Here is a 12,814-nt window from a genome sequence, read left to right on the forward strand (position 1 = left end):
CAAACACCAGAAGTAGGATTCATAGAACACATAATTTCTTTGCCATCAAAATTTAAAACTTTGACTCTGTTCAGTTCAGTTCAGTCCAGTCGTTCAGTCGTGTCCGACTCTCGTGAATCACAGCACGCCAGGCCTCCCTGTCCATCACCGGCTCTGTTAAGAGAATTAAAAAACAAATTATAGAGTGGGAGAAAATATTTGCAAACTGTATAGTTGACAAAAAGTCTTGTATCTAGAATATACAAAGAACCTTCAAAACACAGCAGTGAAAACGCAAACAGTCCAATTAGAATACGGAGAAAAGTCATAAGCAGATATTGCACGGAAGGAGACATACAAATGGCAAATAGGAACATGGAAAGATGTTCAACATTATTAGCCATTCGAGAAATGCAAATTAAAACTACAATAAGCTATCACTAGACACCCATCAAAATGGCTGAAATAAAATATTGACCACAGTAAATACTGGCAAGGATGCAGTGAATAGGAATCCCTCATACATGATCACTGGAAATATAAAAATATAAAGCCTCGAAACTCTGAAAAATGTGAAAAATATAAAGCCTTGAAATTCTGGAAAACGAATCAATAGTTGTTTAAATAACTGACAATGCAACTCACCTAAAAACCAGCAATTTCACTCCTGGGTATTCATCCCAGAGAAATGAAGACTTATGGTCACATAAAAACCTAGGTACAAATGTTTTTTTTTTTTTTTTCTCAGTCGCTCAGTCGTGTCCAACTCTCCGCGACCCCATGAATCACAGCACGCCAGGCCTCCCTGTCCATCACCAACTCCCAGAGTTCACTCAAACTCACGTCCACAGAGTCAGTGATGCCATCCAGCCATCTCATTCTCCGTCATCGCCTTCTCCTCCGGCCCCCAACCTTTCCCAGCATCAGAGTCTTTTCCAGTGAGTCAACTTAAAGCAGCTTTATTTGTACTAGTCAAAATGTGAAACAAGTTACTTTTCCTTCAGTGGATTACTGGCTTAAAAAAATGTGGAATAGTATCCAGAAATAAGAAGGAGCAAATTGTTTATACAGAGGACAGTTTCATGAATCGCCAGAGAAATATGCTGAGTGCAAAAAGCCAATCCCAAAGGTCATGATTCCATGTGCATAGTGTTCCTGAAATAACAGTACTGTGGAAATGGAGAATAAATTAGTGGTTTCCAGGGGTTAAGGAGATGGTGGGAGCAGGAAGGAAACAGGTGTTGGTATTGATATCAGAGGATAACATGAAGGACTCCTTTGGTGATGGAAATACTCAACATGTTGATTCTATCAATAGCCTGATACAGTACAGCTTTGCAAAATAATGCTATTGCAGGAAACTGGATACATAGCACATGTCATGTCTCTTTCATTTCTGATAACACCAGGTCTATAATGGTGTCAATATAAGATTTAATTCAATAAATAGAATAAAGTTACTGTCCACATTATAATAGCAACAAAAGAGCTTTTAATAAGATGGAGGAACATGCATATCACATTGATTTAAACGGTCTATAAGAGTTTAAAAACTGTAAGAATACATCTAACTTTTACCAAAAATGTGTGATTTTTTTTTTCTTCATTGACTTATTTTTCCATCAAAAAGTTAAAACTAAAATGCCTTATCTCCTCAATCATGGCCATTACCAAATCAGCTACAAACAATAAATGCTGGAGAGGGTGTGGAAAAAGGGCACCCTCCTGCACTGTTGGTCGGACTGTAAATTGGGGCAGCCGTGATGGAGAACAGTATGGAGGTCCCTTTAAAAACTAAAAGCAGAACTAAAAACCACATGATCCAACAATCCCACTATCGGACACATACCCCGAGAAAACGATAATTCAAAGAGACACACGCACCCCCAAATGTTCACAGCTGCACTAGTCACAATAGCTAGGCTACTTAAAGGAGATCCGTCCTGAGTGTTCATTGGAAGGACTGATGCTGAAGCTGAAACTCCAATCCTTGGGCCACCTGATGTGAAGAGCTGACTCATTGGAAAAGACCCTGATGCTGGGAAAGATTGAGGGCAGGAGGAGAAGGGGACGACAGAGGATTAGATGGCTGGATGACATCACCAACTCGATGGATGGATGGGGTAAACTCCGGGAGTTGGTAATGGACAGGGAGGCCTGGCGTACTGTGGTCCATGGGGGTCGCAAAAAGTCGGACACGACCGAACAATTGAAATGAACTGAACTGAAGCTACTTACTCGTCCATCACCAGAGGAGTGGATAAAGAAGACACAGCACATACACACAATGGAATAATATTCAGCCACAGAAACGAACCACAGTGGGCCATTTGCAGAGATGTGGTTGGACCCCGAGACTGACACACAGTGAAGTAAGTCAGCAAGAGAAAAGTAAATATTATATATTAACGCATACATGTGGACTCTAGAAACATGGCACAGATGAACATATGTGCAAAGCAGAAATAGTGATGCAGACGTGCAGAACAGACGCATGGACAGCAAGTGGGGAAGGGGTGGGAAGAATTGGGAGATTGAGACTGACATGTACTAAGTATTGATACTACGCATAAAATAAATAACTAATCAGAACCTACTATACAGCTCAGAGAACTCCACTCAATGCTCCGTGGTGACCAAAACAGGAAGGAAATCCAAAAACGGGGGGATGTATCTGTATGTGCAAGCTGACTCACTCGGCTGTACAGCAGAAACTAACAAAACATTGCAAAGCAACTATACTCCAATAAGAATTATTTTAATTAATTTATTTGTTTTAGTTCAGTTCAGTTCAGTCGCTCAGTCCTGTCTGACTCTTTGCGACCCCATGGACTGCAGCACGCCAGGCTTCCCTGTCCATCATCAACTCCAGGAGTTTGCTCAAACTCACGTCCATCAAGTCGGTGAAGCCATCCAACCATCTCATCCTCTGTGATCCCCTTTTCCTCCCGCCTTCAATCTTTCCCAGCAACAAGGTCTTTTCTAGTGAGTCAGTTGTTAGCAATAGGTGGCCAAAGTATTGGAGTTTCAGCTTCAGCATCTGTCCTTCCAATGAATATTCAGGACTGATTTCCTTTAAGATGGACTGGTTGGATCTCCTTGCAGTCCGAGGGACTCTCAAGAGTCTTCTCCAACACCACAGTTCAGAAGCATCCATTCTTTGGCGTTCAGCTTTCCTTATAGTCCAACTCTCATTGGAGGCTAATTACTTTACAATACTGTGGTGGTTTTTACCATACATTGACACGAATCAGCCATGGGTGGATATGTGTCCCCCATCCTGAACCCCCCTCCCACCTAGCTCCCCACCCCATCCCTCTGGGTTGTCCCAGAGCACTGGCTTAGAGCGCCCTGCTTCATGCATCGAACTTGCCTTGGTGATCTGTTTCACACATGGTAATATACATGTTTCAATGTTATTCTCTCAGATCATCCCACCCTCGCCTACTCCCACAGACTCCAAAACTCTGTTCTTTACATCTGTGTCTCTTATGCTACCTTGCATATAGGGTCACCATTACCATCTTTCTAAATTCCATATATACGCGTCAATATACTGTATTGGTATTTTTTCTTTCTGACTTACTTCACTCTGTAGAATAGGCTCCGGTTTCATCAACTGAAAAATAAAATTAGAAGATGGTACTTCCCCTGGAACTGTAGGGAACTGTTATTTAGCACAGACAGGCTACTGTGACATGAAGAATGGGGTCAACAGCGACACGCGTGGGGTCTGCGGTTAACACACTCAACCCGGGTGCTGTCGTCGTGAGACACACACACGCTGCACAGATCGAGGCCCCCGATGAGCCCTGCCATCCGTCCAAGCTCTCGCTCTATGACAGAGTGAGCTCACTAATGAGGCCCTGCATTGTCCCCAAGGAAGACCTCCCAGGAGGGGAGCTGCTTTCTCTTTTGTTTCCCTCATTAGTTGCCGGTGGCCGGATGTGAACAGCGGCGCCTTTTAATGGGCTCGCCTTGTCCTAACGAGGACTCGGGACGGCGCCTCTTCACCCTGAGCCACAGGCTCCCTTTGACCACGTGGGTCACTTCACACTCAGCCACGTGGTGCAGGTGGGACTCGGAACCAGTGTGCATGGCCGACCCGGAGGTTCATCAGGAATGCGAAAGAGTCTGTTGCAATCAAAGGTCTCTTTTGTGATGAACTTGGACGTCATGGTGGGCAAGGAACAAGCTGGTTCAAGTCTATTGTTGGTTTTAGCCTTTAAGAAACTGCTTGGGGCCTGCGTCAAGGTCCAGCTTCAGCCTTCCAGGCAGACACTTCATCTGTATGCGTGCTTTGAAACACTGTCATTTTGAAGTCCATAAACCATGTGGTTCTCTTTGCATCTGTCCAGAATGGGGGAACTGCGCAGACAGGGTTCCTGGGTCTCAGCAGGCCCCCTGTGTCTCCACTTCTCCTTATATGTGACCTACCCCCTACTCTGTCCCACCTGAAAAACTAACCTATCAGGCAAGCTGAGGGGCTCGCTGCCAACACAGGTTGGACCATATGAAATCACCATGTCTGCAGATCAGAAATAACCAAGCATTGGGTTGCATGGGGTTCATCTCAGGGGTTCCTCTGTCCTCTCTGGGGACACTGGGCAATGTTTGGACCCTTTTTGTGTTGTCAGAACTGGGATGGGGTTGGGGGGCGAGACTGAAATTTGGTGGGTTGAGACGATCGCTGCTGCCAAACGGTTTACAAGGCACAGAACGGCACCCCACCACCAATGATGCAAAGACTCATCCAGACTCACAGGTCAATACGCTAAGGTGAAGAAACCCTGCTTTAGTTCATGGAATCACAAAAAAGGCAACCCGCGGGCCAAAGGTAATTCCTGCAAGTCATTTTGCTCTCCTTCTCTACTGAAGGAAATTCTCCACTCCAGTATTCTTGCCTGGAGAATCCAGGGACAGAGGAGCCCGGAGGGCTACAGTCCATGAGGTCAGAAAGAGTCAGACATGCATGCGATAATTGCTCTCAACTCTACGGTAACTAGACATAGTTACAGCCAACTGAAACTCTGGTTACTAGGAACCTCCTCCCTTGTTCATGCGATCTGCTAGGTCCCTGCATACATCTCACGTGACAATTCTGATTCTGAAGAATACGCTGACTTTGGGGCTTCCCGGGTAGTGCTAGTGGTGAAGAATCTGCCTGCAAATGCAGGAGACATCAGAGATGTGGGTTCGAGCCTTCCTGAGTCAAGAAGATCCCTTGGAGGAGGGCACGACAGTCTGCTCCAGTATTCTTGCCTGGAGAATCCCAAGGACAGAGGAGCCTGGTGGGCTAAACAATCCATGGCGTTGCAGACAGTCCGACACGACTGAAGTGACTTAGCGGGCACACACACGTGCACACACACACGTATGTGTCTTAACCTCAGTGTTTTGAAAACATGGGCCATTCGGCGTTCCCATTTCCCCTTCCCCCTCCAGGAGACAACTGGCTGCTCAGGAGTTATTCCCTGGTGTCAGCAGGGCCGAGCTGAAGACACCTGGGTTGTCCCGAACGCAAAGAGGGTTTCAGAACAGGGCCGCGAAGCCACTCTGCCTGCTTGCAGCCGCCTCTCCACTGACTGCTTGTGTCTGCTTGAGTGCCTTCCCTAAAATGCTAATAGTGACGATTCCTGTCTCAGGGTTGCAGGGAAGACTGAGGAAGTAAATACAGGTAACTTGCCGGCGTTGAGAACACAGATGTCTCAGTCGCTTAGTCGTGTCTGACTCTTGGCTACTCCGCAGACTGTAGCCGGCCAGGCTTCTCTGTCAGTGGGATTCTCCAGGCAAGAATACTGGAGTGGGTTGCCATGCCCTTCTCCAGGGGATCTTCCCCACCCAGGGATCGAACCCAGGTCTCCTGCATTGGCAGGCGGATTCTTTACCACTAAGACACCTGGGGAGCCAGTGGCTATTATTACCTATAGGATTATTTTTGAAATAAAAACAGCACAAACCAGAATTCACAGAAAATTCATCAGACGTACCCAGATTGTGGATATTGACCTCAGGTCCCCGTTTGTGTTTATCACATCCCCGATCGATGTCATTCCCTTTAACCAGCATACCTGCATATTCAAAAGGGAAGTAATTTTTCAGTGGGAAGTTCACAAGGGCAGAACATTAGTATACACGTTTTACACATGGAAAGCTAGATGGTCAGAGGAAAGCTGTGAGTTTTATTTGCCTTCTTTACTATTGCTCCAGATTGATGGCCACCCTGTGGAAAGTGGTTCAAGCTGTAGTTGAGTAGCCCAGCTTCCCAGGTGGCACTAGTGGTAAAGAACACTTCTGTCCATGCAGGAGACAGAAGAGATGTGGGTTCGATCCCTGAGTCTGGAAGATCCCCTGGAGGAGGAAGTGACAACACACTCCAGTATTCTTGCCTGGGAGAATCCCATGGACAGAGGAGCCTGGTGGGCTACAGTCCACGCGTACTAAGTTGCTCAGTCATTATCCGACTCTCTGTGACCCCATGGACTGTAGCCCACCAGGCTCCTCTGTCCTCGGGGATTCTCCAGGGAAGAGTGCTAGAGTGGGTTGCGATGCCCTCCTCCAGGAGATCTTCCTCACCCAGGGATCAAACCTGCGTCTCCTGTGGCTCCTGCATTGCAGGCAGATTCTTAACTGCTGAGCCACTGGGGCAGCCCAGAGGACACTGGTGGGCTACAGTCCCCATGTTGCCAAGAGTCGGAGATGACCGAAGCGACTTAGCATGCACCTAGTTGAGGATAAGCAAAACGCAGAAGGCTAAAGCACCACATGTGACTGTGCAGGGGGGAGGAGAAACGCGCACAGGGCTTCAGGTGTGGGATAGATCATGCTCACAGTCCTCAGACAGCGGGTCTTGAACTGGGGGTGTAAGAGCCTGCCGGTGTCCCAGGAGGTCTGCTACCCTTCCAGCCTGATTGCACGCCATCTGCCTGAGACCTGCCATCCTCGGCGCCTTTGGCCTGATTTCAACGTGTGCGCATAGGACAAGCTTTGCAGAAATGGCCTGGATTAGATACAGCAGAGACAGCTGGAGACCCGAGCAGGTCAATATTTCTCAATAAGGCGCGGGGAAAACAATGGGCCGCCCACTGCCTGCCCTTCCTCAGCCTCATCAGGGAAGGCAGGGCGAGCTTATTAGGCGAGGGCCCTCCACCTGCTGGTTCTGCGTCTCCTGTCTGGTCCTTCATCAGTCCCCGGGGGTAGGCGGCAGGCAGGTGATTCTTTATCACCGAGACACCCCCGGCAATCAGGCAGGATTGTCAGGGGCCTCAATGTCAACCCAGTGATGAGAAAGAAAAGAAGCATCAGGAAGAGGTTTCCCCCTTCTTGCTTGCTTGCTTGCTCGTTGATGTTGTCAGGAAAACTTTGGTCTGATGGCTCATGCGGGGAGTATGTCTTTCCCGCTGCTTGGGAGAGAATGGCAGACATGTCACACCTCCTTGCCGCTTGGAGAGCTGCTTTATGCAACAATCAGGGGCTCATTGAGGCTGTTAGACAGTAAGCCTGGCAGCTGCGTCTTCAGATGTTCTCAGATACACGGCGAGTGTGATGGCAAGGAAACGCTCCCGGGGAGCAGCAGCTTTCAGTCTCTTGCTGGGGTCCGTGCGCACCCATGGAGGCCAGGCAGTGATACAAAAGGCAGCGATGCAGGAAGCACGGTCTGCTCTGAGATGGTGCCTGAAGCCCTTCCAAAGTCAGCGTGGGGCACGGCCAGCTTGAAGCGCAGGTGGGTAGGGGTGGTTCCGTCCCGTTCCATCCCACTGGATGTGTTCTCCTGCGTGGAGTGCACGCAGAACCACCTCACGGGCACAAGTATTCTATAAAGGGCCGGACGCTGGCTACTTCAGCTTTTGCTGCTCTCTGTCACAGCCACACAACTGCTGTGTGCTGTGAAAGGAGCCACAGACAGTTAGCAAACGAGCAAGCGGGGCTGTGAACCAATGCTGTTGCTGTTGTTCTGTCGCCCACTCGTGTCTGAATCGTTGCGACCCCGTGGGCTGCATGCAGCACAGCAGGCTTCCCTTGTCCTTCAGTACCTGCTCAAGTTTGCCCAAGTTCATGTCCATTGCATTGATGATGCCGTCCAGCCATCTCATCTTCTGATACCCTCTTAATCTCCTGCCTTCAATCTTTCCCAGCATCAGGGTCTTTTCCGATGAGTCTGTTCTTTGCATCAGGGGGCCAAAGTACTGGAGCTTCAGCTTCAACATCAGTCCTTCCAATGAGCACTCAGGGTTGATTTCCCGTAAGAATGACTGGTTTGATCTCCTCACTGTCCAAGGGACTCTCAGGAGTCTTCTCCAGCACCACAGGCATCAATCTGGGGGAGTTCTGCCTTCTTGACAGTCCAGCTCTCACAACCATATGTGACCACTGGGAAGACCGTAGCCTTGACTATATGGGCCCTTGTTGACAGAGTAACATCTCTGGCTTTCCAACACACTATCTAGATTTATCATAGCCTTCCTGCCAAGAAGCCATCGTCTTCTGATTTCATGGCTGGCAGTCACCATCGCAGTGATTTTAGACCCCAGGAAGAGGAAATCTGGCAATACTGACCCAATAGAACCCAACAAAACCAGGTGGTGGCTGCATCTGGGCCACAGGTTAGAGCTCTCAGATCCTTGCAAAAACTCAACTGGGGACGGTGCGTGTTCCCAGGTGCACGGCACCAAACGCACGTTGAACAGAAGACGCCCTGACATACGTTCTCTATCCAGGAAAGAAAGAAATAAGCAGATGGTCATTTTCTCGCAATAAAGCCTTTTAAAAATTTTTCTTTTCCTCGATGCCTTGGAGGCTAATGGCAACGAGCATCATTTCCCCTCACTTTAGTTGCTTCTGCTCAGCTGTTTGCTAGTACCGATCATTTGCGAATCACTTGTTTCATGGAACCGTTCAATCTGTGGCAATTAACAGTTCACAAACGCGGGCTCGGGGTGGAAATTCTTCTTTTGACTGTATTAAAATGGAAAAAAAAATCGTCCCCCTTTTTTTTTTAACCATGGTTATTGTCATTGTTTCATGAAATGTTGAGCAGAAGTGAAAGCTTTGGTTTAGGAAGAGGCTAGAAATCTAGTCCTCGTCCCATCTATGAGCTAATATTAAAAGATTGATCCAAAGAACAGGAAAATCATTTTTTGTCAGCTCGTTACTGGAACCAGGCTCATCTCTGGCCTTTGAGTTCCCCATCCACGCAATTTCTTGAACGAAATCGCATCGGGTGAAAACCTACATCGCTATTTCAAGCCATTTCCAGAAAAGCAAATTTGAGTATGATTTATCAGATATTCAGAGAAATACAGAGGGGAGGGGAAAGTCTGTCAACAGGACAAAGAGGGCTGTTGACATTTTTTCCCCCCATAAGCTCATGAGTTTTCTTTCCTGTCTGGGAAGTTTTATTCTTTATAGAAATGGAGTTCATCTCAGGATGGATTTCAAAACCACACATTAAACTTTTTCTTAGACATTATTCATTGGGACGAATGTCACCTGGAAGAATTTGATAGAAACAAGTCAGGGTGCTGGGAGATGAGTGAGGAGTTGAGACTTTTGCCAGGAACGTGCCCAGCAAGGAGAGGCAAGCTGCCCTTTCTGGTTTAGCCTCCCTGAGGGCTGACATTTTGATTTTCCTGACTTGGGATGACAAAGAGTCACTTTGGGCGAGGAACTCTGTCCACCTCTAACATCTCTTCTTGTATTTTTTTTTTTTTAATGTGGACCAAGCTTTTAATATCTTTCTGGAATCTGTTACAATATTCCTTCTGTTTTGTGTTTTGGGTTGTTCTGGGTGTTCTGGTGTGTTGGATCTTAGGTTTCCGGCCAGGGGTTGAGCCCACACCCCCTGCTTTAGAAGATGACGTCTTAACCACAGGGCTGCCAGGGAAGTTCCCTCCTCTTATCTTAAAACAGTCACGTTTCAATGAAGTCTGTGGCTTGCCTATATCTGCTGCTTTTCAGTTTCTCTGGATGCTGAGATGTAGGGATACTCTAGAAGCCTCACAATATTCAAGGTGGTCTCTGAAGGTTTACTGGATGGAGCAGGTCCCCAAGATTCAAAACTGTCCTGGAGCAGCAGTTTCCAGATTACCCTTGTATAATACGAGCATCCATCAGCATCATGAGGGGGTTCTTTTAAAGGAGTTCCATTTTCCAAAGGGACTTCCCTGGTGGCTCACACGGTAAAGAGTCTGCCTGCAATGCAGTAGACACGGATTCGATCCCTGGGCCAGAAAGATCTCCTAGAGAAGGAAATGGCAACTCCACTCCAACATCCTTGCCTGGAGAATCCCATGGATGGAGGAGCCTGGTGGGCAACAGTCCACGTGGTCACAAAGAGTCAGACACGACTGAGGGACTTCATTTTGACTTTGGGATTCGCTGGTGGCTCAGAGGGTAAAGACTTCTACCTGCAATGTGGGAGACCCCAGTTTGATTCCTGGGTCAGGAAGATCCCCTGAAGAAGAAAATGGCAACCCATTTGCATTTTACCTGGAAAATTCCACGGATGGAGGAGGAGCCTGGAGGGCTATAGTCCATCAAGTCACTAAGAGTCCAACACAACTGAGCGACTTCACTTTCACTTTCATTTTTCAAAGAGTTTGAGATAGGAATGTGTATGAAACCCTGCGATGCTCACAGAGAGCTGTGAGATGCAGGAGGTTCTCAGAGGGAAGGACAGATATGTGATCAACTTTCTTCCCGTCAGCAATTCCGAAGTCAGATGGATGGTGGAAACCCTTCATCTCGGTGGAAGGAACAATAACTCTTCAGACAACAGTTGATGCTGGAGAGGCCATGTGATTGCTCCCATGCTTCTGGGGTTCAGTGAGTAGCAAATCACGGGGCTCTTGTTGAAAGTCAGATAATGGATCGGAAGGTCTGGGGTGGGGATGGGGGGGGCCAACATTTCTGACAAGCTCCCAGGTGGACGGATGCTGCTGGCACCTGGAGGCTGAGGGGCAAAGGCACAGAGTTCACCCACTACAGCTGCCCCTTCCCCTTCCCAAGCTCCATCCCCCTCACTCAGGGCTGCCCACCCTCAGTCACCACTGTTGGAATCCCCATCTGCTCAGTGGTCTTCACCTGTACGTTGGAATTACCTGAGAAGCTTTGCAAGAAGCCGCATCCCAGCACTGTGAAATCAGAAGCTCCAGGATGCTGTCTGGATATGCTTTGAAAAGTGGGATACAATTAGCATAACATAGATCCAACCAGTCCATTCTAAAGGAGATCAATCCTGGGTGTTCATTGGAGGGACTGATGCTAAAGCTGAAACTGCAATACTTTGGCCACCTCATGCGACGAGTTGACTCACTGGAAAAGACTCTGATGCTGGGAAAGGTTGGGGGCGGGAGGAGAAGGGGACGACGGAGAATGAGATGGCTGGATGGCATCACCGACTCTGTGGACATGAGTTTGAGTGTACTCCGGGAGTTGGTGATGGACAGGGAGGCCTGGCGTGCTGTGATTCATGGGGTCGCGGAGAGTCGGACACGACTGAGCGACTGAACTGAACTGAACTGAAAGGAGATCAACCCTGGATATTCATTGGAAGGGCTGATGCTGAAGCTGAAACTCCAATCCTTTGGCCACCTAATTCAAACAACTGACTCACTGGAAAAGACCCTGATGCTGGGAAAGATTGAAGGCAGGAGGAGAAGGGGATGACAGAGGATGAGATGGTTGGATGGCATCACTGATTCGAAGGACATGAGTTTGAGCAAGCTCCGGGAGATGGTGATGGACAGGTGAGCTCTGCAGGCAGCAGTCCATGGGGTCCGAAAGAGTTGGACATGACTGAGCGACTGAAAGACAACAAATTTTAACTATGTTCAAATGTACCATCCAGCAGCTTCTAGTACACTCACCAGGTAGTGTAACCATCACCACTGAGAAGTTTCTGAACATGTTCATCACCCCCAAAAGAAATCTGGTACCTGTTAATCCATTCAGTTCAGTTTAGTTGCTCAGTCGTGTCCAACTCTTTGCAACCCCATGGACTGCAGCACGCCAGGCCTCCCTGTCCATCACCAGCTCACGGAGTTTACCCAAACTCAGGTCCATCGAGTCAGCGATACCATCCAACTGTCTCATCCTCTGTCGTCCCCTTCTTCTCCTGCCTTCAATCTTTCCCAGCATCGGTGTGTTTTCAAATAAGTCAGTTCTTCATATCAGGTGACCGAAGGATTGGAGTTTCAACCTCAGCATCAATCCTTCCAATGAATATTCAGGACTGACCTCCTTTAGAATGGGCTGGTTGGATCTCCTTGCAGTCCAAGGGACTCTCAACAGTCTTCTCCAACACCACAGTTCAAAAGCATCCATTCTTTGGTGCTCAGCTTTCTTTATAGTCCAACTCTCACATCCATACGTGACCACTGGAAAAACCATAACTTTGACTAGATGGACCTTTGCTGGCAAAGTAATGTCTCTGCTTTTTAATATGCTCTCTAGGTTGGTCATAATTTTTCTTCCAGGGAGAAAGCATCTTTTAATTTCATGGCTGCAGTCAGCATCTGCAGTGATTTTGGAGCCCCAAAAAATAAAGTCTGTTAATGAGTTACTCCCTATTTCCCTTGCCATCACCCAGCAGCAACCATTGATCTATTTTCTGTCTGGAAGGACTCGTCTCTTCCAGACGTTTCACAGAATCGTACACAGTGTGGATTTTTTGTGTCCGGCTTCTTTCATTGAGCCACACTGTTCTCATGATTCATCCATGTGGTAGCCTGTGCCAGGATTTCGTTCGTTGATGGCGGCCACTGTTTTCACGGGACACACGGACCAAGTTTTACATTACACTCTTGACAGAAATGGGATGTTTTCACCTTTAGGC

Source organism: Moschus berezovskii, chromosome Y (assembly GCF_049115385.1).
Source record: "Moschus berezovskii isolate FMDL1 chromosome Y, NW_MosBer_1.0, whole genome shotgun sequence".
Lineage (NCBI taxonomy): Eukaryota > Metazoa > Chordata > Mammalia > Artiodactyla > Moschidae > Moschus > Moschus berezovskii.